The following is a 27,074-nucleotide window of genomic DNA, read 5'->3' on the forward strand; positions in this document are numbered from 1 at the left end:
GGTTGAGGAGGCAGAATCAGGAGATAGGTTGGAGAAGGTTTGAGCAGAGGGAAGAGATGATAGGATGGAAGAGGAGAGAGTAGCGGGGGAGAGAGAGCGAAGGTTGGGACGGCGCGATACCATCCGAGTAGGGGCAGTGTGGGAAGTGTTGGATGAGAGCGAGAGGGAAAAGGATACAAGGTAGTGGTCGGAGACTTGGAGGGAGTTGCAATGAGGTTAGTGGAAGAACAGCATCTAGTAAAGATGAGGTCGAGCGTATTGCCTGCCTTGTGAGTAGGGGGGGAAGGTGAGAGGGTGAGGTCAAAAGAGGAGAGGAGTGGAAAGAAGGAGGCAGAGAGGAATGAGTCAAAGGTAGACGTGGAGAGGTTAAAGTCGCCCAGAACTGTGAGAGGTGAGCCGTCCTCAGGAAAGGAGCTTATCAAGGCATCAAGCTCATTGATGAACTCTCCGAGGGGACCTGGAGGGCGATAAATGATAAGGATGTTAAGCTTGAAAGGGCTGGTAACTGTGACAGCATGAAATTCAAAGGAGGTGATAGACAGATGGGTAAGGGGAGAAAGAGAGAATGACCACATGGGAGAGATAAGGATCCCTATGCCACCACCCCGCTGACCAGAAGCTCTCGGGGTGTGCGAGAACACGTGGGCGGACGAAGAGAGAGCAGTAGGAGTAGCAGTGTTATCTGTGGTGATCCATGTTTCTGTCAGTGCCAAGAAGTCGAGGGACTGGAGGGAGGCATAGGCTGAGATGAACTCTGCCTTGTTGGCTGCAGATCGGCAGTTCCAGAGGCTACCGGAGACCTGGAACTCCACGTGGGTCGTGCGCGCTGGGACCACCAGATTAGGGTGGCAGCGGCCACGCGGTGTGGAGCGTTTGTATGGTCTGTGCAGAAAGGAGAGAACAGGGATAGACAGACACATAGTTGACAGGCTACAGAAGAGGCTACGCTAATGCAAGGAGATTGGAATGACAAGTGGACTACACGTCTCGAATGTTCAGAAAGTTAAGCTTACGTAGCAAGAATCTTATTGACTAAAATTATTAAAAATGATACAGTACTGCTGAAGTAGGCTAGCTGGCAGTGGCTGCGTTGTTGACTTTGTAGGCTAGCTGACAGTGGCTGCGTTGTTGACACTACACTAATCAAGTCGTTCCGTTGAGTGTAGTAGTTTCTACAGTGCTGCTATTCGGGGGCTAGCTGGCTAGCTAGCAGTGTTGATTACGTTACGTTGCGTTAAAAGAACGACAATAGCTGGCTAGCTAACCTAGAAAATCGCTCTAGACTACACAATTATCTTTGATACACAGACGGCTATGTAGCTAGCTACGATCAAACAAATCAAACCGTTTGTGCTGTAATGAAATGAAATGAAAAATGTGATACTACCTGTGGAGCGAAGCGGAATGCGACCGGGTTGTTGAGTGCGGAAGTTCTATTCAGTAGACGTTGGCTAGCTGTTGGCTAGCTAGCAGTGTCTCCTACGTTAAGGAAGACAAATAGCTGGCTAGCTAACCTCGGTAAATTAAGATAATCACTCTAAGACTACACGCTCTAAACTACACAATTATCTTGGATACGAAGACAGCAAAGACAACTATGTAGCTAGCTAACACTACACTAATCAAGTCGTTCAGTTGAGTGTAATAGTTTCTACAGTGCTGCTATTCGGTAGACGGTGGACGTTTGCTAGCTGGCTAGCTGCTGGGCAGATAGCAGTGTAGACTACGTTAGGACGACGAAATACGAAGTTGCAATAGAAGTGCTGACTGTTTCACTTTGTTGTCCTCTTTCTTTTCCTTTTTCTTCTGTCCTTCTTTTGTCCTTCACCTCAGGGTGAAGCTGGTTCCACCATTGGGGTGCCAGGACAGAGAAGAGCTTGGACTGGGCTGAGTGGGAGCTGACCTCCCGTTGGGGTTGGAGGGCAAGAGACCTGAGGTTCTTGCTGTTCCATAGGTAAGTACCATGGTCTTGTAGTGGATGCAAGCTTCAACATGAAGCAGGTGTAGTGTGCGGAGGAGCAGGGTGATATGAGAGAACTTGGGAAGGTTGAAAACCAGGCGGGATGCTGCGTTTTGGATAAGTTGCAGGGGTTTGATGGCACGAGCAGGGAACCCAGCCGACAGCGAGTTGCAGTAGTCCATACTGGAGAGGACAAGTGCTTGGATTAGGACCTGCGCCACTTCCTGTGTGAGGAGAGGTTGTACTCCAAGGATGTTGTAGAGCATGAAACTGCAGGAGCGAGTCACTGCTTTGATGTCACTCCAAGGTTCTTTGCACTCTGAGAGGGGGACACTATGGAGTTGTCAACCGTGATGGAGAGGTCTTTGAGTGGGCAGGCCTTCCCCAGGAGGAAGAGCAGATCCATATTGTTGAGGTTGAGGTGAGGTAGTGGTCCGACATCCAAGTTGAGATATCTGCCAGGCAGATGTGCTTTGCCACCTGGGTGTCAGAAGGGGGGGAGGAGAAAAGTTGTTGTGTGTCATCCGCATAGCAATGATAGGAGAGACCATGTGAGGATATGGTAGAGCCAAGTGACCTGGTGTATAGAGAGAAGAGGAGAGGGCCTTGAACCGAGCCCTGAACCGAGCCCTGGGAGACACCAGTAGTGAGAGTATGTGGTAAAGACACAGATCCTCTCCACGTCACCTTGTAGGAGCAGCCTGCCAGGTAGGATGCTATCCAAGAGTGTGTAGAGCCTGAAATGCCCAGCCCTGAGAGGGTGGAGAGGAGTAACTGATGGGCCACGGTGTCAAAGACAGCAGATAGATCTAGGAGGATGAGAACAGAGGAGAGAGAGTCAGTTTTTACAGTGCGGAGAGCCTCCGTGACACAGAGAAGAGCAGTCTCAGCCTCAGCTGAGTGACCCGTCTTGACTGGTTAGGGTCAAGAAGATCGTTCTGAGTGAGATAATGAGAAAGTTCATCAGAGACAACACGCTCAAGTGTTTTGGAAAGAAAAGAAAGAAGGCATACAGGTGCATAGTTCTTGACGTCAGAAGAGTGTTGGTTTCTTGAGGAGGGAAGCAAGTCAGAGGGGACACAGCCAGTGGTCAGAGATGAGTTGATGAGGGAAGTGAGGAATGGGATAAGGTGTCTAGAGATAGTCTGGAGAAGGGAGGAGGGGATGGGGTCGAGCGGGCAGGTTTTCGGGTGGCCAGACCTCACTAGTCACAAGATTGTGATGGCACATGACCATCTGGGTAGGGCCTGAGTGGTTGGGGTTGGAGGAAAGGGAGACAGAAAAGGAAACAAATTAATCAGAGACCTGGAGGGGGTTGCAGTGAGATTAGTAGGCGAGCAGACTAGTAAAGATGAGGTCATGCGTATTGCCTGCCTTGTGATTTGGAGGGACTGGGAAAGTGTGAGGTCAAAAGAAACAAGGAGGGGAAAGAAAGAGTTGGAAAGAAATTCAATCGAAAGCAGACGTCGGGAGGTTGAAGTCACCAAGTATGAAGAGCAGTGAGCCATCGTCAGGAAATTGAGCTCATCAAGGTGCCAAGGTCATTGAGGAACTTTCCAAGGGCACCTGGTGGGCGATAGATGACAACAATGTTAAGCTTGAGCGGACAAGTGACAGTGACAGCATGGAATTCAAATGAGGAGATGGACGACTCTCGGGAAAAACATTTGCACGTTCATGTGGCACGCCTGTGACCTTAGCTCAGGTTGAAGCTCACATGAATAATCGCAGCCATTGGGCTTCTCATTACTGTGGCATGCTGGGAGCTCACAGAAAACAGCAGGTGAATACATGGTCAGAAGCCCTTGACTACTCTCTGTCTCAGAGCTATGGTAATGTCCCAGAAAGGTGTGTAAAGTGCAAGCTAACTGTACCCTATATAGTACACTACAAAAGTCAGTACTGTATTGCATTACAAAGGTCACTACAAAAGTCAGCCTATTCGCTATATAGTGCACTACTTATTGCATGCATTCTCATTCAATTAATATGAGTAGCAGAAACAGAGTTAACAGTATTGTTTTGTCTGGTTAGTCATTCACTGCCTATTAACACGTCAAGGGTTTTTTGCAAATATACATATCTACAGAACGTTATTGACTGTTTTCCATCTGCCCTAAGGCGTTAAGCTCTAACTGAACCACACGATTGTGTCTTTGTTGAAGCTACAATATGTAACTTTTGGACGTCCAACCAAATTCACATAGAAATTGAGTTATAGATCTGTAATTCTCATTGAAAGCAAGTCTAAGAAGCAGTAGATCTGTTCTATGTGCACCATTTCTATTCTTCCCGTTCTTAAGTGTCATTTTTGTGACTTTTATTTTCAGTTTTGTACATCAGCTTCAAACAGTTGAAAATACAATATTTTTAGTTATGGAAAATATACTTCACATTGGTTTAGATGGTACAATAATCCTCTACACAATGACTGCTTGTTTTGTCACAAACTGAAATTAGGTGAACTATTAGAATTTTAGCAACCAGGAAATGGCGGAGAATTTTTTTTTTTACCTTTATTTAACTAGACAAGTCAGTAATGTCGTGACATTGGCCTGTGGGATAGGTTTATGACAGTCATAAATACCTCTTCCCCCCTTTTTCCTCTCTCTACCCTACTGAGGTTACTTTTTTTTACTTGGTTAACATAGAGATTCTGGGAACATCAGAAGGTGGGGGGAAATGAACTATATTCTGCTAATCCGAACATTTGAACATATGCAGTGGTACTTAATGAATATGATGTCAGTTCAGTTGTCATCTGAGACATTCTCATCAATGATAAGATGACATAAACTCTACAAACTCTACAGTGGAAAGTCTATACATCAGAGTTATCGGATTCACATGGAATTGTTGTTCAATTAAAATGTTTGAATATGAAATTATTTGTGATGGGATGAAATGTGATTTTAGCTTCTAAAATGTGAGATGTGGGTTTTCATAAGATATTGCTGCTCACTCAGTGGCCCGCCCACGTGAAGAGACAGAGGTTGTAAACTATGACACACACCCCTTTTCTCCCTTCCTATATAAAGCCTTGACGACAACATAACTTCCTGTTCCGAGGATATGAGGGCGATGGTCCTATGTCAGAATGGTTCAGATAATAACTACAGAACGAAGCCAACATCAGCATGAGCTTTGGTTGCGAATGGTATGAACTTTGAACTCTTATTCACTACAGAAGGGATACCTCCTAGCTGTTGAGTTAGCGAACGCAGCTGCAAAAGCAGGTTAGGAATGAACAGACCGAGTATCCCGTCTATTACACAACAACGTTACTACAACGTATCCAATTGACAACCAGAGACATTCTTCAAAGGACAGAGGACTCGGTTTGGCAACACGGCCTTCCATCTACCACCAACCTACTGAAGTGCAGCTCAGAGTAAATATTTATTGCATTTTCCTTTTCCAAATCGGCAGTAATTTAGAATGCATAAGATACTGTATTTACGATAGCACAGCTTCTCCCTGTGTCCCTCAGTCTTCTCGCTCTTTCACTCCAACCCAGCCCCTTTTCCTTTGTGTAACAAGCTGTCATATCTGTTCCGCCAGCTAGGAACGTTTTCCTTCATGACGTAATTTGTAATCAAGTTATGACTAATTGTGTGTATGTGAATTCTGTGTCATTAGTTAGGTATTTAGTTCATAAATAATTAAACCCAATTTTGTATTGCTGATTCAAATTGTTAGCCAGGGTTCTTGCAGATAACCATAGCCCAAGACACGACAGTAAAGAAAATAATAATTATTTACAATGACGGCCTACCCCAAACCCGGACGACGCTGGGCCAATTGTGTGCTGCCCTATGGGAATCCCAATCACAGCCAGTTATGATACAGCCTGGAATCAAACCAGGGTCTGTAGTGAAGCCTCTAGCACTGAGATGCAATGCCTTAGACCGCTGCGCCACTCAGGAGCCCAAACCTTTAAGAGGTTTTAAATTAAAATTCGGACTGCAAGATCGTTTTCTGCAAAGCCAAACTGTACAGGCCTTCTAACCAATGATTTAAATCTGTATGATCTTCTGAAGTGTCTCAAACTGCAAACCATGTTCAAGCAGAATAACAAAACATTTACTTAAAATGTTTTGTTTTTATTGATGTGCCAAATAACTGCAGTACTGCGCCATCTTTTTTTTAAATCCACTACTGCTGCCGGTCCAGAGTATCTCACAGAAGACAAACAAAAATCCATCAGTGGAAAGCGGCAGCATGGTGAAATGAGGCAGGTGTCCTTGAGCTAGCAGTGGAACACATATTAATACAAGTGATTGTGCTTTTATTGACATTCATCCTCTGCAGTGTAAAAGATGTGTACATCTGCTAGCGTATGTCTACTGGCTCTGTGCGCTGGTGTGAAACGAACAGGCTCTATTCCCCAGATTCAGACCCCACCACAGGGGATTGTTGGTCCGCCTTAAGTCACCATACCTATTCTCACAACAGACTGATTGAACTCACACTATATAGACAACTGCCAAAATAAAGGAAACTCGGAGGCTCCCGAGTGGCGCAGCGCTCTAAGACACTGCATCTCAGTGCTAGAGGCATCACTACCGACCCTGGTTTGATTCCAGGCTGTATCACAATCGTTTGTGATTGTCCCACAGGGTGGCGTCCGGGATAGGCCGTCATTGTAAATAAAGGTAAAATAAATCAAATACAGTATATTGAAAGCAGGTGCTTTGAACACAGGTGTGGTTCCCAAGTTAATTAGGCAATTAACATCCCATCAAGCTTAGGGTCATTTGTAAAAATGCCAAGTTGCCCATTATTTTGGCTACCAGAGCTAGAAGAAGAGATCTCAGTTACTGTGAAAGAGGGGATCTCAAAAGAGCACAGGGTGTGTGTGTGTGTGCGCAGTCACCAGATCTCAACCCAGTTGAACACTTATGGGAGATTCTGGAGTGGTGCCTCCTGAGACAGTGTTTTCCACCACCATCAACAAAATGATGGAGTTTCTTGTGGAAGAATGGTGTCGAGTAAAGTTCCAGACACCAGTAAAGTTCCAGACACTTGTAGAATCTATGCCAAAGCACATTGAAGCTGTTCTGGCGGCTCGTGGTGTCCCAACACACTATTAAGACACTTTATTGGGGTTTCCTTTATTTTGACAGTTACCCGTACTTTGCACAAGTGCCAGCTAATCATGTGTTTATTAAGCAGCAGACCATAAATCCCTCTGTTGCACCCAAACACACACCAAAGCTGTCCAGATATACTCTAAAAAAAAGGTGCCATCTAGAACCTTAAAGGGTTAGTTGGCTGTCCCCATAGGAGAACCCTTTGAAGAACCCTTTTCGGTTCCATGTAGAACCCTTTCCACAGAGGGCTCTATATAGAACCCAAAAGGGTTCTACCTGGAACTGAAAATGGCCTTTTGGAACCCTTTTTTTGTAACAGTGTAGGCTACAAGAATCCATCTGCAAAGACAGATAAATACAGCCCATACTGAAGGATTACACTGTTGCACAACATGGTTTCACGCGGAGATTGACTCGTTAGAGTAGTTCGCAATGGGCCAGCCAACAGATTCACAGCCTCTCAAACGACTCACAGCTACAGTACTGCAGCTTCTCACATGGGAGCTCTCAAATACACACAAACAGTACAACTGTCTAAAAGAGGCACCATGTAATTTACACATACACACGCAAAGAGAGAGAGAGACACATGCAGTACACACACACTGTCGCAACGTCGTAGCGTGTTTATAAGTGAGAGAGGAGGCTCTTCTCGTGGTCTGTGGTTATGCGTCACTGCGGCGCAGGGCCTGTAACTACATGTGTGTGTGTGTATGTGCGTGTGTGTCTATGTGTATGTTTTCTGGCAGAAAAGGGAGTTGACTTCTTGACAGCCAACAAGCTGTTCCACAGAGTGCTACTCACCGGACAGTACCTACCCCCCAGGAGGCCTTACTGATAGCCTGGCTGACCCTGTCTCCAGACCGTCATCCAGACCAACCGCTCCCTACCCAACTGTGCAGTGAGTGACAGAGTACACACACACACACCAAACCAGCTCCAAAATAAACCCAGTTCAGTTTAGAGATACACACACCCACACCATCACTACTGCACCACACACAGCTTTACAACTCAGACTGATCCTGATCCTGCACATCAGTCACCATCGGGACACTCCCTCCCTTCATGGGCTGCTTGTCAGATCGAAGCAGAGTGAATCGATAGCAGTCGGCCCTCTCATATATACCTCCCTGTTTAGTATGCTGGCCCTTAATCCCAGTTCATTGGAATCCTTGGTAGAAATGCTGCCAGTTATAAAAACCATCAATATGATCTGAATGTGCCACAGACCGGAGGACAGAGGGGTGGAGGAAGGGAAGGGCGGGCAGGCATGAAGTCATGGCCAACATGCTTACCCATAATGTCCCTCACCGAGGCTCTACTAAATTATCCAAAGACCTGACTCAGGGGTACAAACTGCTAGTCAATACACACTAAGGCTGTCCGTGTTCTGATATCTCAAAGTGTATGTTTGCAGAGCAGTGATGGTCCACATTCAGAGCGATGGCGGTTACTGTTTCATCCCACGGAGATATGTCAGGGGATATTGAAATGAGTTGTGGGTTTGTGTGGTGGTGGGTTTGTGTGGTGGTGGGTTTGTGTGGTGGTGGGTTTGTGTGGTGGTGGGTGTGACTTGCTTCTTCTCTCTCGTCATTAATTATCTATATCTTTGCTTATAGGGCTGCGTTTCTGTCTTCTGTAATCATCTCAGACATCAGACATTTTTTACCACTGCCTGCTTAACACGACAAGCTTTTTTCCATTAAGGGTCATGTAGAATTATAACTGACGGCTGTGTGCGATGCATGGCTCAAGTAAGGCCAGGATAAAGGTCTGCTTTGGGCAAGATGAGAAGGAAGTAACTATCAATGGTTGCTCACAACATGACCTATATTGCAGCTCAACACACACACACACACACACACACACACACACACACACACACACACACACACACACACACACACACACACACACACACACACACACACACACACACACACACACACACACACACACACACACACACACACACACACACACACACACACACTGCAGCAAACAGACCCTGGCTCTGAACATGACCTCTATTGCAGCAGCTCAGCACTCCTCGCTCAGTGGCAGGCAGCTCAGGGAACACCTGGAAACAAAAGACTATTGTACCTCCCTGTGACACGCTGAAACACAGAACCAGAGACGGCAACAATGAACCAAAACAAACACACCTTTCATTTAGTTTTCTAATGGCTCACTGCCTGCCCCTTGAGATAAAAGGAGCTTAATGTGCTGACGCTGCACTATTTGTCCGGTTGGCCTTGTCCATGGAGGGGAAGAGTGGCATTAGGCAAACACACACACACACACACACTGCTGAAAACGACCTAGAAAATCCCCCAGGTCCTTCTGCAGAGGCCCAGAGGCTTGGCCAAATCAAATTTTATTGGTCACATGCTTAGCAGATGTTATTGAGGGTGTAGGGAAATGCTTGGGTTTCTAGCTCCGACAGGGCAGTAATGTCTAACAAGTAATATCTAACAATTTCACAACATACACCCAATACACACAAATCTAAGTAAAGGAATTAAGAATATCTCAATATATGGACCAGCAATGTCAGAGCAGCATAGACTAAGATACAGTAGATTAGAATACAGTATACACATATGAGATGAGTAATGCAAGACATGTAAACATTATTAAAGTGATTGGTGTTCGGGGAGAAGCTTGATCAGCATCCATTCGAGAGAAAGAGAGAGACACAGCAGTGATCATAGCTCATAGCGTCCAATGGTGAAGAGATTGACATGAGCAGTACGGTGTTGCTCACACAGTCATCCCATGCTCAGCCTGAGGCTAAATGGAGGGTGGTGTGTGTGTGTGTGTGTGTGTGTGTGTGTGTGTGTGTGTGTGTGTGTGTGTGTGTGTGTGTGTGTGTGTGTGTGTGTGTGTGTGTGTGTGTGTGTGTGTGTGTGTGTGTGTGTGTGTGTGTGTGTGTGTGTGTGTGTGTGTGTGTGTGTGTGTGTGTGTGTGTGTGTTCCACCATCTGCTGAATGAAAAATCCATAAAGGCTGCTTGTAAATAAAGAATCCTATGGGTTAGGTCAGCGTTTCAGCAGAAAATATTTGCATCAGTGGCAGTTTGGAGACAGACAGAGGTCGTGCCATTTGATGAGGAGCATGAAGCCAGTCAGCCTCATTCCTCAGTAGGTTATATTAACTCCTTCATACATTCCTCAGCCGAGTAGACCTCTATCCTGGGGTTACTAGCTCGCACATTGTGTAATGTGTGAGCGTGGTCCTGCTGTGAGGTCAGCATCTCCAGCATGCCACCAAAAGGTTGCTAATGTTACAGCAGTGTTACCATGGCAACCCCGGCCACAGAACACGTAACTAGCGGCCTCCCTTGTGTAGGCTTGCGGATCAATTTACACAAAAAGCTGGAAAAATGATACACAAGGTACAATTTTGAAATTTGGTTGTGCATCTGCATACCACATGTAACCATGGTAGCCCAGGAGCTCCACATCCGGCTTCTTCAACTGAGGGATCGTCTGAGACCAGCCACCCGGACAGCTGATACAACTGAGGAGTATTTATATCTGTAATAAAGCCCTTCTATGGGGGAAAACTCATTCTGATTGGCTGGGCCTGTCTCCCCAGTGGGTGGGCCAATTCTTTCCCAGGCCCACCCATGACTGTGTCCCTGCCAAGTCATGTGAAATCCGTAGATTAGGGCCTAATGAATTTATTTCATTTTACTGATTTCCTTATATGAATTATAACTCAGTAAAATTGTTGAAATTGTTGCATTTATTTTGTGTTCTGTATAGTTATACAATTGCAAAATCTTCTCTCCGCCCATGGCAAAATGTGTAGAATTGCAGGAAATGAACCCTAAAACAAAACAACAACAAACATCTTGAGGTGTGCCACTAAAATGTTTTGCTCACAAGGTGGGTCCCCAGAATTGAACTTAGTGCCCCCAAAGGCAAGGGCCGGCTCAGACTGCATGTGTGGGTATGGATGTGGGTACACAGACCCGCAAGTCACTGCGGCCCCTCATGATGAGTTTAGATTTTTTTGTGGCCCCCACCCCCATCAAAGCTGGCCATCCCTGCACTGGAAGAAGGGTCGTTAGTAAAGGGAATTGTGAGAGGGTGGGTGCTTCTCTCACCTCCTACGGTCTTGTCTATCATCCCTCCTGACGATTGGCTGCCAAGTGTGAGCTATGGTTTAGTGGTGGACATTTACGATTGTGCTGATGATAGTTCTCGCCGTATTCCTTAAATTGATCTTGTGTCTACATCTTGTTCTTGAGTCAAGCAGCGTTGTGCAGGTTTAGCAACAACAAAAATGAATAGCCTGTCACTAGAATAGTCAACGGTCTCCTTCTCTAGGTCTGGGCACGGGGTCCACCTCATGTCAATACCATATTCATAGAGGGTCACTCAAGATGACTGCCTTGGTGACAACTAAGGAAAGAATCATGGGGAGAATGAGTCTAACACATCAACGGGTCCTGTGGTCATTTCAGGCTGTCCATTGGACACACTAGATCACGTTACTGTGCAATAGTTTTTCCTGCATTGATCTAGCGAGTGATATTACAAAATGTGACTCGTTTCAGGAAACTAGTTGTTTGGTCACTACTTCACAGAAGAGCTGTTTGTGTTTTTTTTGGGCAGAAATGCCTTCTCGAACATGTGAACTTTTATGTGCATGAATAACAAATGTGTATGCCATCTTCACATACAAATAAAATTGTTAAATTACGAGCCTAGTTGGTTTAGCCACATAAAAAGACAGCAATCTTCCCGCTAGCCATGTCTGGCTTCGATAATGAGTGGGCTAGACATGCCATATAATACGCGTCTCTCTATTTGAGCTGGTCAGTATGTTTAGGTAATCCAGTCTAATGCTGCTTTTATGTATCACAAAATAAAACTGCAGAAGTGTTGCTCTCCACTTTCTGGAGGGCCGAGTAATAAAAATCTGTGGAATTCGAGTATGATAGCGAAGGAGAAAAAAACACTTGTCTCCGGATTACATCTTCAAACTGAGGGCAACCATGGCATCCGGCAGGAGACACGTCCATCCATGATGTATAAACTTGATAGTCTAGCTAGCTATATTTTCAGATATTACACATTTCTAATTTTGACAAAGTATTTTAATTTCATGTTAAAGTGTACTGTTAACTAGTTAGCTAACGTTAGCTGGCTGGCTGGCTCGCTAGCTAACGTTACGTGTATGATCTTCTAATTCGTATCTCAGAGCCATTTGCTTGTCTAGTTATAGCCTGATGTTAGCTAGCTACCATAGAATCTGGTTGGTTAGCTACCTGCAGATTCATACAGGGTCGTAACGTCATGAGTTGGGATTATGGTTAATTGTTTACCTAGCTAGCTAAATACATGCCTTAAAAAAAAAGACTCCACTATGCAAGTAACCATTTCGGGTGCGTTCGTAAATTCAGTCTGGCCACCTACTCTGATTTCAGAGCACTCTCATCTGAGTGTGCCAGAGTGCAGAATAACTGATGAATTTACGAACGCTCAACACCCATTGAATATGGCTGGTGTCAGTAAACTTTTGCAAAAAAGCGTAATAACAAATTGTTACCAGCAGCACAGTTAGTCACCAATGCTCTGGATAACATGAAACATTCTAACCAGCTCTGCTAGGGCGAGTAAAATGGTCAGCGTGGGAGGGGGGGGTTCTCTCATTTGTGTCTGGAAGTAGCTAACAAGCTAGCCAATGTTAGCCAGTTAGCTTGGGTGCTTGACTGCCGTTGAGTAACGTACTGTGAGATATTCTCTCATTTGTGTCTGGAAGTAGCTAGCAAGTTAGGTTGGGTGCTTGACTGCTGTTGTTAGTACAGAACACTGTGATCAACCCTTAAAGAGATGGGTGAGGCTAAAGCTTACGAGTTTGTTAACGATGCTAAATGGGTCTAGACAAAGGGCTCTCCAGGAGTAGTACCAAAACATTCAAAAGGCCATTTTCTCAAAAGTGAGTTTACAGGTTTAGCAACTATCAAAGCAGAATTACTTTCCAATTGTTCCTCGACTGTAGTGTACGATATACCATTTTGTAGCTCTGAGTCTCTACTTTTATCCAATGTAAAAAAAACACAATTTCAAATTTTGCTACAGTACATAAGACTTGTTTGAGCCGGACGTTCACAAATATACTCAAGCCATCTAAATAGTTTTTTTTTTTTTTCTCGTTTGTTTGATTTTACTGAATCATAATGATAGTCTTACTTTGGCTGATCCATAATTATGAGAATGCAGATACTGTATAAATAAATGCAGCCAAAGGCTATACAGACGAAACTCTGAACGGCCATTGGTAGGTCTGTCATCAGCAAACGGTAGTGCTGCAAATAGCAATCCACTGACCATAAGCTGCCTGCAAATCATTGTGGTTGCTGTGGAAACAGATACGATTCGTGACCCTATAAAAAAAAATTCATCACTCTCAAAGCAGAGATGCGAGTTTATTCAATTTAATTGATGGTGAGAACACAGAATTTCCTTCCAGTCAGTGACTCTCAAAATCTAATTGTAGCCCCCCCAAAAAAGACTGCAATAAATGCCAGCCAAAACTATAATCATTACAAAATATGCCAATCGTGCGTTATATACATTTTAACTGTGAAACTTGCTGGCAAAGCCTAGCATCTGTGTGACTAGACAGCGGGCAGTGACCACAGGTGTTGACTCAAGCATCTGCTTACATACACACTGGCTGTTGGACCCTTCGGCTACCTAGTGAGAATGAAGTCCAACACTAAAAACAGAACAGAACACAGGAGGACTGCCTGCCCGATTTCTCGGCTGGTAATGGAATTAATGTATAGTCTGTCGACTGGAATTAAAGACTGTCCATTTACATCAGCTCCATCACCTCAACAGTAGAAGATCTACAGCGAGGATCATCAACTAGGTTCAGCGGCAAGCCGATTTTCTCTTGAGTGGATGATCAGGGGGAGCTTCCACAAATCATTTGTAGACTGCAAATTGACCTGCAGGAAGCCCAAACAGATATCATATTTGACTCAAACATAATTATGGCACACCTTGTACTCGATCACATACATCTATCTCTCTGTTATGCGTGGGAATACTTTGGAATACATTTCCAAAATTAAAATCACTTGGAGCTGATTTGCTGGTGTTTTTACAGTCATGCCCAACAACATCAACAAAATACACATAAGGGGGCCAAATAAAAATCAACCACGGGCCGTCGGTTGGGTAACCCTGATGTGCACATTCAGTCCCTGAGCTGACAGCATGCCACTGTATTGAAGGAGTTGCAAAGAACCAATGAGAAGGACATGCGGGGGTGGGTCCTATGGCATGTTAGAGTAATGTGTAAAGACGAGAAGCCAGAACATATCAAGACATACCATAGTATGTGAGGGAATGAAAGATTTTCATTTTTGTTTTCCACAATAGTCGATAGACGTGGGTATGAAGGCTTACAGTTTTGTCCTTTAAAAAGCCTGAAGACCAGAGATTCAGTGGCAACAAATACTGTATTTCAACCTAATCTGAAAAGCTCAAAAGTATATGAACTGCTTCTGTGTGCAGTACTGTACATTCTCTGGGGTGTTACCATTTATACTCATATTCAACACTTCTGCTATGAATGTGTGCGGCAGGCACACCGTTTGAGTCGACACCACTCCTTTCTGACACATTTATAAAGAAATTAAGATGTCAACTAAGACCTACAAAAGACCGCTAGTGTATAAAACATTCAACAAAGAGAACAGCACCCTTCTGTATGAGGGAGACAGAGTTACCATGGAAGCAGAGCTATATTAAATGGAAGACTAGTTGAAAAGGCCTCCCTTGGGAAATCCTATCCCTGATTGGCACATGCTCAGTTGCCAAGTGGAAATACTGCCCCAGTGAACTCCCATTTTCTTAAAAACACAAAAACAATGACTTCTTACATGGGGATTGTCATTCGCTGACAGCCACTACAGATGTGTTTTAGCACAAAAGAATCTCGTCTTTTTCTGTCAGCTGGTGCCCATTTGGCATGCTTTGGTCTGCCTGCCTCGGAGGGAGAGAGTCCTGAAGGGTGGAAGTGTTTGTGGCAATACTAGTTCCTACTGCCCTCTCTCCGTTGTTACATCCTGATTCCAGCTACATGGGACCTGGTCATTCTACCCAAAGAGCTGAGAGCTGAGAGAAGCAGGGGGAGGCTGGTAGAGGAGGCTGGGTGAGTCTGCGAGGAGAGGCTCTGGGGGAGAGAGACAGACATTTTAGAAGGAGAGGCTGGCAGTGGGCATGGGTCCAGTCCCAGCTCAGCTCACTCTCCTGTTTGTATAGAGCCATTCATCTCCTTATTAGGATCAGAGCATGCCTGAAAGGAAGCTAAAGGGACTCTGTGTGTTATTGGTGTCAGTGACAGGGAGCTAGTAAAGGGGTCGAACGGGGAGCTCAATGTTACTGCCATCTAGACACAGAGAGGCCTAACTAAGAGTCACCCAGTCAATGCCTTTACTGCTGAGCCGACGAGCTAACTGTTTAAGACTTGCTGTCAGTCCAGTAAACCAGTCTCTTGTTTAAGACCATTGTGTGCATCAGAATAGAGGGTCTACTGAGTGCTAGCTGAAAGCATCAGTGCACTGTGGAGGAGTTGGCAGCACTGTGTGCTAGTGTCAATGTCCAAAAGGAATGCAGCAGCAGAGCGGTACCATAGCGGCTACACTTCAACATCATGATACGAATTATCAAGGACCTTTTTGGCTGTTTTCATGATGAGAATCAATGTACCACAGAAAGATCTGTGTGGAGAGCAGAACAAATGCTAGGATCTCAAACTGTGGAACTATGCAACAAATACTAATAATGGATTCGATTAATAGACTGCTTTTTTTTGTTTGTCTCGATCAAAGGGCTTTACATTGCATGGGGGAAATTCACTTTATCTAATGACTACTAGTGCTAACGTATCTACACTAACTAACGGACTCAACTACCAATGAATAGTTATTACAGTTATACAGCCTGTAGTTGAGAAACACGGCGATCTGCTCATAGAGCGCCACAACAATGCGTGGGCTCTCTTCACGACTGAGGGGTTTATGGTAGCTCTGCATGCAGGTGCTGAGGAGAACCGAGAGCTCTGTTTCCTCCTTCTGCTGATAACAGTGCATCAGTGAGCACAACAACACAAACAAGCCCCCTAATTGTTGACTGCTGAACACATCAGGATTTGTCATACAGTTGAACACAATTGAACGGCGGTGTTGTTATCAAGTCGTGTCACCCGTTTCAGTTCTGAGTTGATATAAAAAGCAGAGAAGTGATTTAAACATCATTGTTAGTCTACTGATCAATAGATCGGGATTGCCACACACACGCGCGCACACACACACACACACACACACACACACACACACACACACACACACACACACACACACACACACACACACACACACACACACACACACACACACACACACACACACACACACACACACACACACACACACACACACACACACACACACACACACACACACCGTTATCAAATCATATCACTCGGTTTCAGTTTTTAGTCCTTTAGGATGGAGCTGTGGTGTAGTCTAGATGTTCGACAGCAGGCCTGTACGTAGGTCATATAATGGTTGCGGTCTAACGTCCTCCTGACTAAGACATTTAATGTCAGCCCTTTAATATCCCCAGTAAAATCGCCCTGTTTATGAGGAACAGAATGTGTGAAATGTGACTATGAAACTCACCCTGGACGTGAGTCTCTGGTCTGAATCTTAAATCGTAGGAAGCATGTACGGTTTTAATAAGTTCTAAAACGGCCGAGACACTCACACCCATTGACATATTGGAGTCAATTATATGGCTATTTGAGTATTCCAGGACCAAAGTTGGCAGTGTGGTTCTGTCTGCAGGGAGAAAGAGCAGAGTTGGTAGCTGATTGCAGAGAGATACTGTGTGTTGCTGTGCTCATGGTCATGATAGAGGAGCTGGGAGTGTCCTTGTGTCAGGCATCAGGGGTAAAGTAGCACTGTGACATAATAACAGGCGGCAGACGCCTCACCCCTGTCACAGTCACACACACTACATACAAACCAACAATTACCTGAGACCAGACGTCATTCACACATACATTGATATCGGTTAGCTTGAAAATAATCCTGTACATTGTCTATAGATCTCTAAGCACACAGCAGGCATACACCAAGTGCAGTATGGTGAGGCACATCCGGGATCTCCTATCCAACCTGTCTGACCAGTTTGGGAGCCACAAGACAGGCCCAGCGGGACTAGGAGTAGTCTCCTCTCCTCTGCTCCTCAGACCCTAACTATTCCACACACCTTCTGCTGCTACGCGACTAGCCTAAAAACATCAACAAGCATCCTGACCAGGGAAGCTAGCACTGGGAATTGAGTGAAAACAAAGACAAAGAATGTTTTTTCTTGATGTGGTGTCGCCCCTGTCCAGCCGGTCTGCCCTGCAATATCCAGTTTGATGGTAGTACTTTCTGCAGCACTAACTGTGCATAGATCATGGGAACTTGCCATCATCAAAACATAAAAACAAACGCGGCATGAATCGAATGTCCCAGTTCACATGTGCACTGATTAACCTTTCTCATTTAATCTCCTGACAGGCTAATTACAATCTCTGATGTTTATTACAGTGGAGAGTTAAAGCGTCGCTGAGGTCATGGACAGACAATAGGAAAAACACATTCTGCAGTGACATTTTCTTTTCAAATTTGATTTAACTAGGCAAGTCAGTTAAGAACAAATGTTTATTTACAATGATGGCCTAGGAACAGTGAGTTAACGGCCTTGTTCAGGGGCAGAAAGACAAATTTGTACCTTGTCAGGTCAGGGGTTCAATCTAGCAACCTTTCGGTTATTGGCCCAACACTAACCACTAGGCTACCTGCCAACATCACTGGCTGCATAGAGCTACAGACAGCTACACAACTCCTCCACCAATCAACATCACTGAATCCCTGAGATACTGGATGGCTGTAAGATACAGTAGCACAAAGAGAAGAGCACACCCCCACTGTCTGAGCTGGGGTGAAAGACATTGAGGCATGAAGCATGCACATGTAATCACCATCCCACTTGATCAGAGAGGCATGACTCATCCCTGAAAAAGGAGGGGAGACGGGGGCAGGGGGGGGGGGCAGGTATGTAAGAAAAAAAGAGAGAGAAATTCATCCCAGCCTCAGAACCTGCTGACTCACTGCAATCAGCAGGAGCACAGAGAGCTTCTGCAGCTCTGGAGAACAGACTGGATGCTCCACTCCCTCTCTGGGCTGGCTCTGCCTCCCCTTCAGAAGGACAAAGTGACACTTCTCATCACACGCCACGAGCTATGATGGCAAGCTGGAAATAAAAGACAGGACTAAAACCGTCTTAAGGAAATGAAATAGCAGCTCCCTACGATTTACAGTAGCAGAACACCCATCTCATCAGAACTGATGCGAGAGAGGTGCCAGTGAATCAGTACGTTGAAAAAAATGATACAAATAAATCTCCTGAGCAGACAGTAGTAGGAGGTGAAGGGACAACACTGAGGGAATACGAGAAAGAGGCATGATGCCAGAGAGAACACATAGAGAGGAGAGACAGCTCATTGCCCAGCAGTCATTAGAAACCGCAACAACCCACTGGCTGTCTAGCCCATTGAAAAGAGACACCCATTGACTTCCTATGGCAAGACAATACCCATTGTCCCCAGCGGTCAGAGACAGCAAATAGTCCTATGGTTCTCCTTAAAACCTGTGATGGCAGCGCTTCAGTAATCAACAAGGTTGAAGATTCAATCAGATAAATCATCTGAATTACCGCAGTCTAGGAGTGGCACAGAAATAAAACATTGGACTAATATTGCATTCAAAAATTCAGCCATCGACTGTGTTTGCCAACAGTCTGACCACGAGGGAACGCAACCCTCCATGCGTTAAATCAAGGGAGTTACTCTGTTGCGGTGTAATTCGACGTTTGAAAAGACTGCAATGATTCCACTACACCTCTTGTAAGGCCTAATTCAATCCCAGAGCATGAATAGACATTCAACTCCCCCTGGGCAGTTCCACGCCATGGTATTATGGAAACATTTTCCTTGTCCTTTTTTTAAAGGCATCATTGTTTCCTCACTAATGAGATTACAATCCTTTCATCTGCTTTTCAGGTCTCTTATTGCTCCGACTTATACTTTGCTTACCGTTCGTTGCAGGTGTGTCTTATCCTGTACACTGTATCGCTCATTTCAAACGGGTGTTTTACAGGTATCTCTCAAAATATCAGCCATCAATCAGTGTAATATCCTTCCACATCCCTCACAATTTAAAAACAGTATGTCACCCACTCCCACAAGACAAAAGCACGTGATCACTCCTCAGAAACGCCACACTTTACAACAACAACATGAATGGCACTATCCAGAACAGACCGTACCATCCTAACCTCAGAGAGCAGCGTAAAGCAAAGTCTCCTCTTCTGTGTATTGTGTGTTCTCAGTAGTACAGTGTCTCTGACCAAGCCCGTGGCTCGTCTCTGTGACTCCCTCCGACTGGTCCCTGCACCGCTGCATGAGACGTGACCAGATTCACCCAGTTACAACACGGAGCCAGGGAACATTCCACAGGGCCAGCAGCAATGACAGCTCAGTGGAGACACAGACTAAAGCATACACTCTTGTCCTCAACACACGCCGCACCGTAAAGCCCACGTACTAATGTCTGTGTACATATGTCCTCTGGTTTGGTGCTGTAATAAATGAATAATGATACATGCAAGATAATGCACTTCTATTTTCCAACGATGACGGCAGCATGTTGTAACGTGGTAATGAGTAGTAGGATCAGTCTATGAGGTTAACATGGGGTACAGGAGCTGGTTGTCTCCAGGTAAAGACTGAGCAGAGCGAGGAGCACTGCCTCTGTGCCTCAGACCCAGTGAAGGCTTCATACTTCCTCATTTGAATTGCAAATCAGGGAAAATCAAAACAATACGTTGTTGGTCACATGCGCCGTATGCATCAGGTGTAGACTTTACCGTGGAATACTTGCTCACGAGCCTTTTCCAATGATGCCAAGTTTTAAAAAAATTAAAAAAATATATGAATAAAGCAATATACAGAGTACCATATCACTGTGCAGGGGTATGAGAATTTTGAGGTAGACATGTACATAAAAAGCAGGGTAAAGTGACAAGGCATCAGGATAGATAATAAAAAATTATCAAATAAAGGACAAATTAGCAGCATATGATGTGTGTGTGCGTATGTAGTGTATGTGAATGTGTTTGGGATTTCTGTGAGTGTCAGTGTAGTGAGTGTGAGTGTATATATAGTCTTGAGAATGTGCATAGAGTCAGTGCAACTAACTATTTAGCAGTCTTGTGGTTATTTAGCAGTCTTATGGCTTGGGGGTAGAATCTGTCTGAGCAGATGCTCAGGCACTATTTGCTGGACAGTAGTAGAGTGAACAGTCTATAGCTTGGGTGGCTTAAATCAGCATGTTGTGATCTGAAATTCCAGCCTCAAGCATATAACAAACACAGACACATACATGAGTTGGTCGTAGTGTATCTACATGACCCCAGAGTGAGACAGATGTGCCACACGTTTACCATAGAGACATACAAAAGCTTAGAGACAGACACAGACAGAGAAAGAGCTGTCAGGGGAGTGATATGATGTGATATCATGCCAGCAGTTCTCTTTCATCCAAGTCTCTCAGTACACTGACAAAAAGTGTTCATAAATGCCTATTCCCCAGCTCGTAAGGTTCCTTGGAGAACTCTTGCCTTTACATTGTAAATAGTTAAATGAACACTCAGTGGTGTGTAAGAACTCCAGTGTTGGTGGTAATAACCAGAGTTGAACCAAAACCACACCCACCAATATCATATTTCCCAGCATGCTCTATGGCAGGTTGATTTTTAGAATTGTTTGTTTCAATATCTATTTTCTTGCATGTACATTGATTGATTGAGTCATCTTATGCTACTCAAATATAAATAATACATTTTCCTAAAATAATCCAATTGCTTATTGCACCTGTTACTGAAATGGTTGTTCCAATTTAGATGTTTAAGGCAGTCTCATATCTTGGTCTTCCCAACCCAGGTTGCAGGTGAGTAAAAATGTGAAAAAAATTGGATAATCCCCACTCCGGCTGGATTCCAACAGGAATTAGACATCACTTTGCAAACCAGCATAATATGACTAGCAGGCTGTAAAATATGAGTTTCGGACTAACTGTATTAGGATAAACTAGGCTTCTGTTAAGAAATAGGCCTTATGAAATATGTATTGTCTTAAAGAATGTAATTTAATGACAACATATTCTCTTAGGATCTCATTTGGTGAAGGCCACAAGACTGAAAATGAATGAATGCAACAACCATGTCCTCTGTCACTAGCAAACACAGTCGTGGGTGTTACTGGTAAATCTAAAATTCACTTAAAATCCACCCTGGGAAATATGCAAATAAGGCTTAAAACTCTACAGCAGGGCTATTTAATTCCGGTCCTGGCGGGCCGGTTTGGGATTTTTGTATGGTTCTTCAAGGAATCATCCCCATTTATCATTTTTCAGAGACCCTAAAATGGTTCCGCTATGGCTTTGCTCTAAAGAAGCTTATTTGGTTCCAACTTGCACTTTTATTTTTAAGAGTGTAGGCAGGCAAGTGATGCTCTGGGCAGGGGAGACCTAAACTGTTCACAGGAGTGTTCCAGGCCTAATGTTAACAAAGCTACTGTCTGACAAGCTCTACCCAGTAAGGCTGCTGACTCGGACTGTGTAGGCTGTGCAAGAAAGACCGCGCTGGCTAAGAGAGAGGGATTTAACAAATACAAACCAACTATAAAAACAAGCTGGGGTGGAAGAAACTGCTGAAAGAACAAGATGATACAGATGAAGAAATAGAGGTCTACTTAGTAATGATTTGAGCATAAATGTCTGAAGAGGTTGGATCTAAGCGTCTACACATACTACAAGGTAAACTGGTGTACTTGTCACGTCTCCACAGCTACCTCCAGACGTTGCGCCCGACACTCGCCCTACAGTTGCCCCCCTCTAAGCCGCAGAGCAGTGTAAACAGAATTGTCTTGTTGAGCCAACAATATTACAGTAAAAAATTGTAATAGCATAGCAATGTTTTTTTAAACAGATGTTTTTTTGTTTAAATAAGGAAAATGTCTGTACATTGAGACTTTTGAGGTGTTAGCTGTCTATTGTCAGTCAATTCATTGTGTACGGACGAGAAAATAAACCCTTTAATTGTCTGCACATGCTTTTGGTTGTTGCATTATTCAAGAGTGTAATATGGGTTGGTTGCATTATTCAATATTGTAATATGTTTTAGAAGAAAAAGTCGCTTGAATTGTTAAATAGTTTGTGCTTGCTGGCTAGCGGCGACTGATATATGGTCAATTTGAGTTTGCTGACCAAGAATGACATGTTGCCAGTCACAGCGAAAGGAAACACATGGATGTAATGTGAAATGAAAAGTAGAAATCGCTTTTGCCACTCCGCTCCTCTGACTCTCCTTCGTCTATCGTAGTGGGAATAGGGCCTAATGGAGCATTTCTATCATAGCCTCGTTCCAGTTTTCAGACCCAAACAAAAAGAGGATTATGTCCTGTGGCTAAACATCAGTGACTTCACCAGCACGTGCTGGATAGCTGATTGAATCAACAGATTAAATATTTACCACATGTATTTTACACAAGGAAGATGGTCATTTGACCGAGGCTTTTGGTAAGCATTCCTCACATAGCTAGATCACAGGAAGGCAATTGACACAAGTTATTTCATTATATGCATGGCTTAATTTAGCCGGGTTCGGTGAATTAAATGGCTACTTTGTTGTTAATGTTGCAGCATCATTAATCCAGTCTCATAACAACAAAATGTCCATCCTGTGCCAAGTTCAAATTCAAGTGGAGAGTAGACAACAGCTCTTCAAATCAACATTCCATTCAGTCCAAAACTAAACAACTTGAAAGCTTTCCAAAGTAAACGCCTCCATAAAAATAAGAATTCCAGTAGCAAGCTGTTCACCTTAATGTGCCACAGTCAGATACTGTATGAGGCATGACAAATGTTAACAGTAATGGAGAATACAGCCCTATGAAGAGTACCATAGAGCTCCATGAAGAGGTCAATTGTCTACTGAAGGCAAAACAACCCCCCCCCCCCCCCCCCCTAAGCCTCACAAATGACCATGTCCATTGTATCAGTGCGACACACATAACATACACTGAACGTACAAAACGTTAAGAACACCTTCCTAATATTGAGTTGCACTACTCCCCATTTTGCCCTCAGAACAGCCTAAATTCGTCAGGGCATGGATTCTACAAGGTGTCGAAATCGTTCCACAGGAATGCTGGCCTATGTTGACTCCAATGGTTCCCACAGTTGTGTGAAGTTGGCTAGATGTCCTTTGGGTGGTGGACGATTCTTGATACACACAGGAAACTGAGCACGAAAAACCCAGCAATGTTTCAGTTCTTGACACAAACCAGTGCGCCTGGCACCTACTACCATACCCCATTCAAAGGGATCTTTGAATAGCAGACATACACAATCCATGTCTCAAGTGTCTCAAAGCTTAAAAATCCTTCTTTAACCTGTCTCCTCCCCTTCATCTACACTGACTGAAGTGGATTTAACAAGTGACATCAATAAGGGCCCGTAGCTTTCACCTGGATTTACCTGGTCAGTCTGTCACGGAAAGAGCAGGTGTTCTTAATGTTTTGTACACGCATTGTAGTTCGTGTTGGTTAAATACACTGAAGAGATGTTTGCCTTTTGTGAGAACCTAAAGTTGTTACATTTTTATTGAAGCATCTGATCTGAAACAAGCCTGGGATTCCCGAAAGCATCGTAGCACTAAGATCTTCTTAATTCCATTGAAACTAAATGAACGAAAGATGATCTTAGAGCTACAATGCTTTTGGGAAACCCTGTCCAGATCTTATGTATTTGCTGTCAAGGAAACCAGAAAGGCCTCAGAAGCATGATGGTCAGAGATGAGACCACCACCATACATGGACCAGTCTGAGCACGCAGCAGAGCCTGCTCTAGTCTTCTGAATGAGACATTTCATTTAACTTCTGCCAGATGCTTCCACTGTACACCCTCACAGTGAAAGTACAGTGGGGCAAAAAAGTATTTAGTCAGCCACCAATTGTGCAAGTTCTCCCACTTAAAAAGATGCACAATTGGTGGCTGACTTAAATACTTTTTTGCCCCACTGTATCTGTAGGTATCACGGATTCCCCCCGGTACTGCTGCTCATTCTGTTTACCAGTTCCGGAGGTCTACGTCACCGGCTTTCTCGGCTTCACTGAAAGGGACTCATTATCATCAACCCCGGACTGTCTTGTCTGATTACACACACCTGGTTCACATTTCCCCTGATTAGTATGTTATATATGTTCCCACTGCCTTTGCCGGTTACTGTTCCCATGTCCGTAGGTGGTGTGAGTACCTATGCGTTGGTGCAGCTGTTATGCTGCCTGCTATATATAGTGTGTATTACGGGTGTCGTTCATCGATGGTTTACCCTCGCTCTTTTGTTTGGGTACAGCTCAGTGTTTTTTGTATACGTGTTTGTTTTGGGTGTATTAAAAAACCCTATTGTGTATTCCTGCGCCTGTCTCCAAAATCCTTTATACCAGTGTGACAGTAGGAATACCTTCTTTGGTGTGATTATCTGGACAAAGGCCACAACAATCAGTGATTAGGTATTGGTGATGGGCTGTCAGTCACTCAATATTCTGTCCACAGTTCATACAAATGCCTTTGAGAAACGTCAAACACTGAGTCATTTTAGAAATGCCAGACTGAACATGCACCCCTGGCGGTGTTTGGGTGTTTCAGAGACGGTGTGAAATGGGACTGTGTTTGCCGTTTGGATCGGTGTCTCAACATGTTACGCATACGTGTGTATATGTGTGTGTGCGTGCGTGCGTGTGCATAAGCATCAGTCAGGTGGAGTGTGTGTGCACTGTGTGAGATGGGCGTGTCTGGGGAAAGGCAGGCAGGTGGATTGTGCTAACTTTGAGATGGGATAGAAGATCCAATTTGCCTCGACAGCAGGACCGAGACAAATTAAAGCCCATGGACGAAAACAAATCGATATATTGCAGTCACGAGAGATGGTGTGAATTAACATTGGTTTACAAGCAGCAATACTCAAGCCAAGTAAGACTGACAATTGTCACCCAGAGACATACTATGAGATAGCTGCGCAGGGCTGAAATGAACAGAAACAACAACTAAAGCTATACAGCATCTCCCGTGGAGGTGAACATGAAGGTGAGTGGGAGTGAGAGTCTGCTAGTTTTAAGAGTGAGTGGGATTCAAGCCATCACACTGTTACGCAGGCTTAACAAAGGGATGCAGAGGTGAGGCATTTGACTGGATATGGATTGTAATGCCTGGTGAAACTGGTATGATAAAAGGTGAAAGCACTTTGTGAGCAATTGCATGCCAGCATACCTGGCAGTGTATTCAACATAAGTGCTCAAGGATTGACTGTGTAATCAGCTATCTAAATTCACTCCGCTACATGGGCCTTAAACAAGATGCCACCCACCTGAGTGGTCATATAACAGAACATACCATAATAGAATAGAAGGTGCTCTCTTCTGTCCTCTGCACGGGCAACCATCCCCAGGAGGCTAACACAGCCTTGGGCTTAACAGGCAGTCACCCCAAGGCTACCCTCACTTCACGACACCACAAGGTTCCTGTGATACTAATAACATATAGGGATGTGTATGATGACAACTTTTTATTCTCATTACTGGGAACTCCCTTCTCCCTTTAAGAACCGTTACATCTAATGGAGTAATTCTTCATTCTTTGTGTAGGTCTACTGGCTCTTTATGACATCGTGGCTAGATGACTATCATGAAGAGTAGGCTAGGTTTGTTATTAATTCTGTCAGGAGTTAGGGCGGGGGCTGTCCGGCGAATAGCCGCGTCATTGACGCTACAAGTAGCGCCTCTGGAGCCATAGGACGCGCCATGGAAATGAAACGTTTATTTCCTATCACCTCATGCCACACATCGCCTTCACACAATTTCCTGTGTGCGCATATGGGATGTTATGATGATGAGGCTATGGGCATGTTCCACCAAACATATTCCGAATCATATTCGCTTTATGCTCGAGGAGCATAAATTAAATCGTATGGAATGGAATTATTGCAGAATAACCAAGCATTGACATGGTCTCCCTTACAAAATGTAAAATAGTGAAAAACATTTCGGTCTAGTGTGTCTTTCACATGGAATACCATTGCACAACATGATTGTAGCCAATCCCACTAAATAGTACGGTATGGCTACATCAAGGAGAAGAAGAAAAATCACAAAGTAACGGAATCCAGCATAGCCCACAAATGGCCTTATAGCATACCAACATTTTATATTTAAAAAACGAGGCACAAGTACATTTTTGGACGTGTGTGTTGTGGACAGCGTTAGCCGGAGCAACAATAGTGGATTCTTTTTTTGCATGCATTTGCAACAATTTATTTAGAAGTAAGATATTGTCGCGTAATAAACTATTCCCTATGATGACATGGAAGTACCGCATGTAGGCTTTGAAATGTAAATAATACAATGCAAAATGTTGCTACCTACCTTTCCGTCAAACTCACATCCAGGTGTGGACCATTGACGTTGCGCACCGCGGGCAAATCAATCCAATAGTGCCTCCGCCCCGTCGTTATTCCCTGCTTTAAGGGGAACAGCAGTATGAGGGAGTGAGCGAGCTTCGAGTGAGTATGAGGAAGAGAAGGAGAGTGAAAGAGGGAGGGACAGAGGCTGTGTGGTAGAGAAAGACGCGCAAGTCTCGGGATCCCAGTAACCAGCGGGAGCTTGCTTTTCCCCCACGCAGAGAACGGCCTTCACTTCTTTGGCACTGCAATGACTTTGATTTATATCATCATTGTCATAACACAAACCCCTATTCAGGTAGTGTAGAATATGCGACGATTTTCTTCTTATTTTGCATATAGAAGACTATAACAGGCATGG

The 27,074-nt window shown here is 44.3% G+C and overlaps 1 protein-coding gene across 7 annotated transcripts in view; it reads right to left on the reverse strand.

Moving 5' to 3' along the window:
- Positions 1-26,830, reverse strand: part of LOC124031514 (protein 4.1-like) — a 123,047-nt gene extending 96,217 nt beyond the window's left edge. For 6 of the 7 annotated variants that reach the window (XM_046342838.1, XM_046342837.1, XM_046342841.1 and 3 more), the window contains exon 1: positions 26,679-26,829. The gene's annotated coding sequence lies outside the window, so the exon portion shown is untranslated. Of the gene's footprint in view, positions 1-26,678 lie in introns of all 7 variants that reach the window. The other variant, XM_046342836.1, reaches the window with a different exon arrangement.
- Between the last annotated feature and the right edge of the window lie 244 nt (positions 26,831-27,074).

The sequence above is a fragment of the Oncorhynchus gorbuscha genome, linkage group LG03 (assembly GCF_021184085.1).
Source record: "Oncorhynchus gorbuscha isolate QuinsamMale2020 ecotype Even-year linkage group LG03, OgorEven_v1.0, whole genome shotgun sequence".
In the NCBI taxonomy this organism is placed as follows: domain Eukaryota; kingdom Metazoa; phylum Chordata; class Actinopteri; order Salmoniformes; family Salmonidae; genus Oncorhynchus; species Oncorhynchus gorbuscha.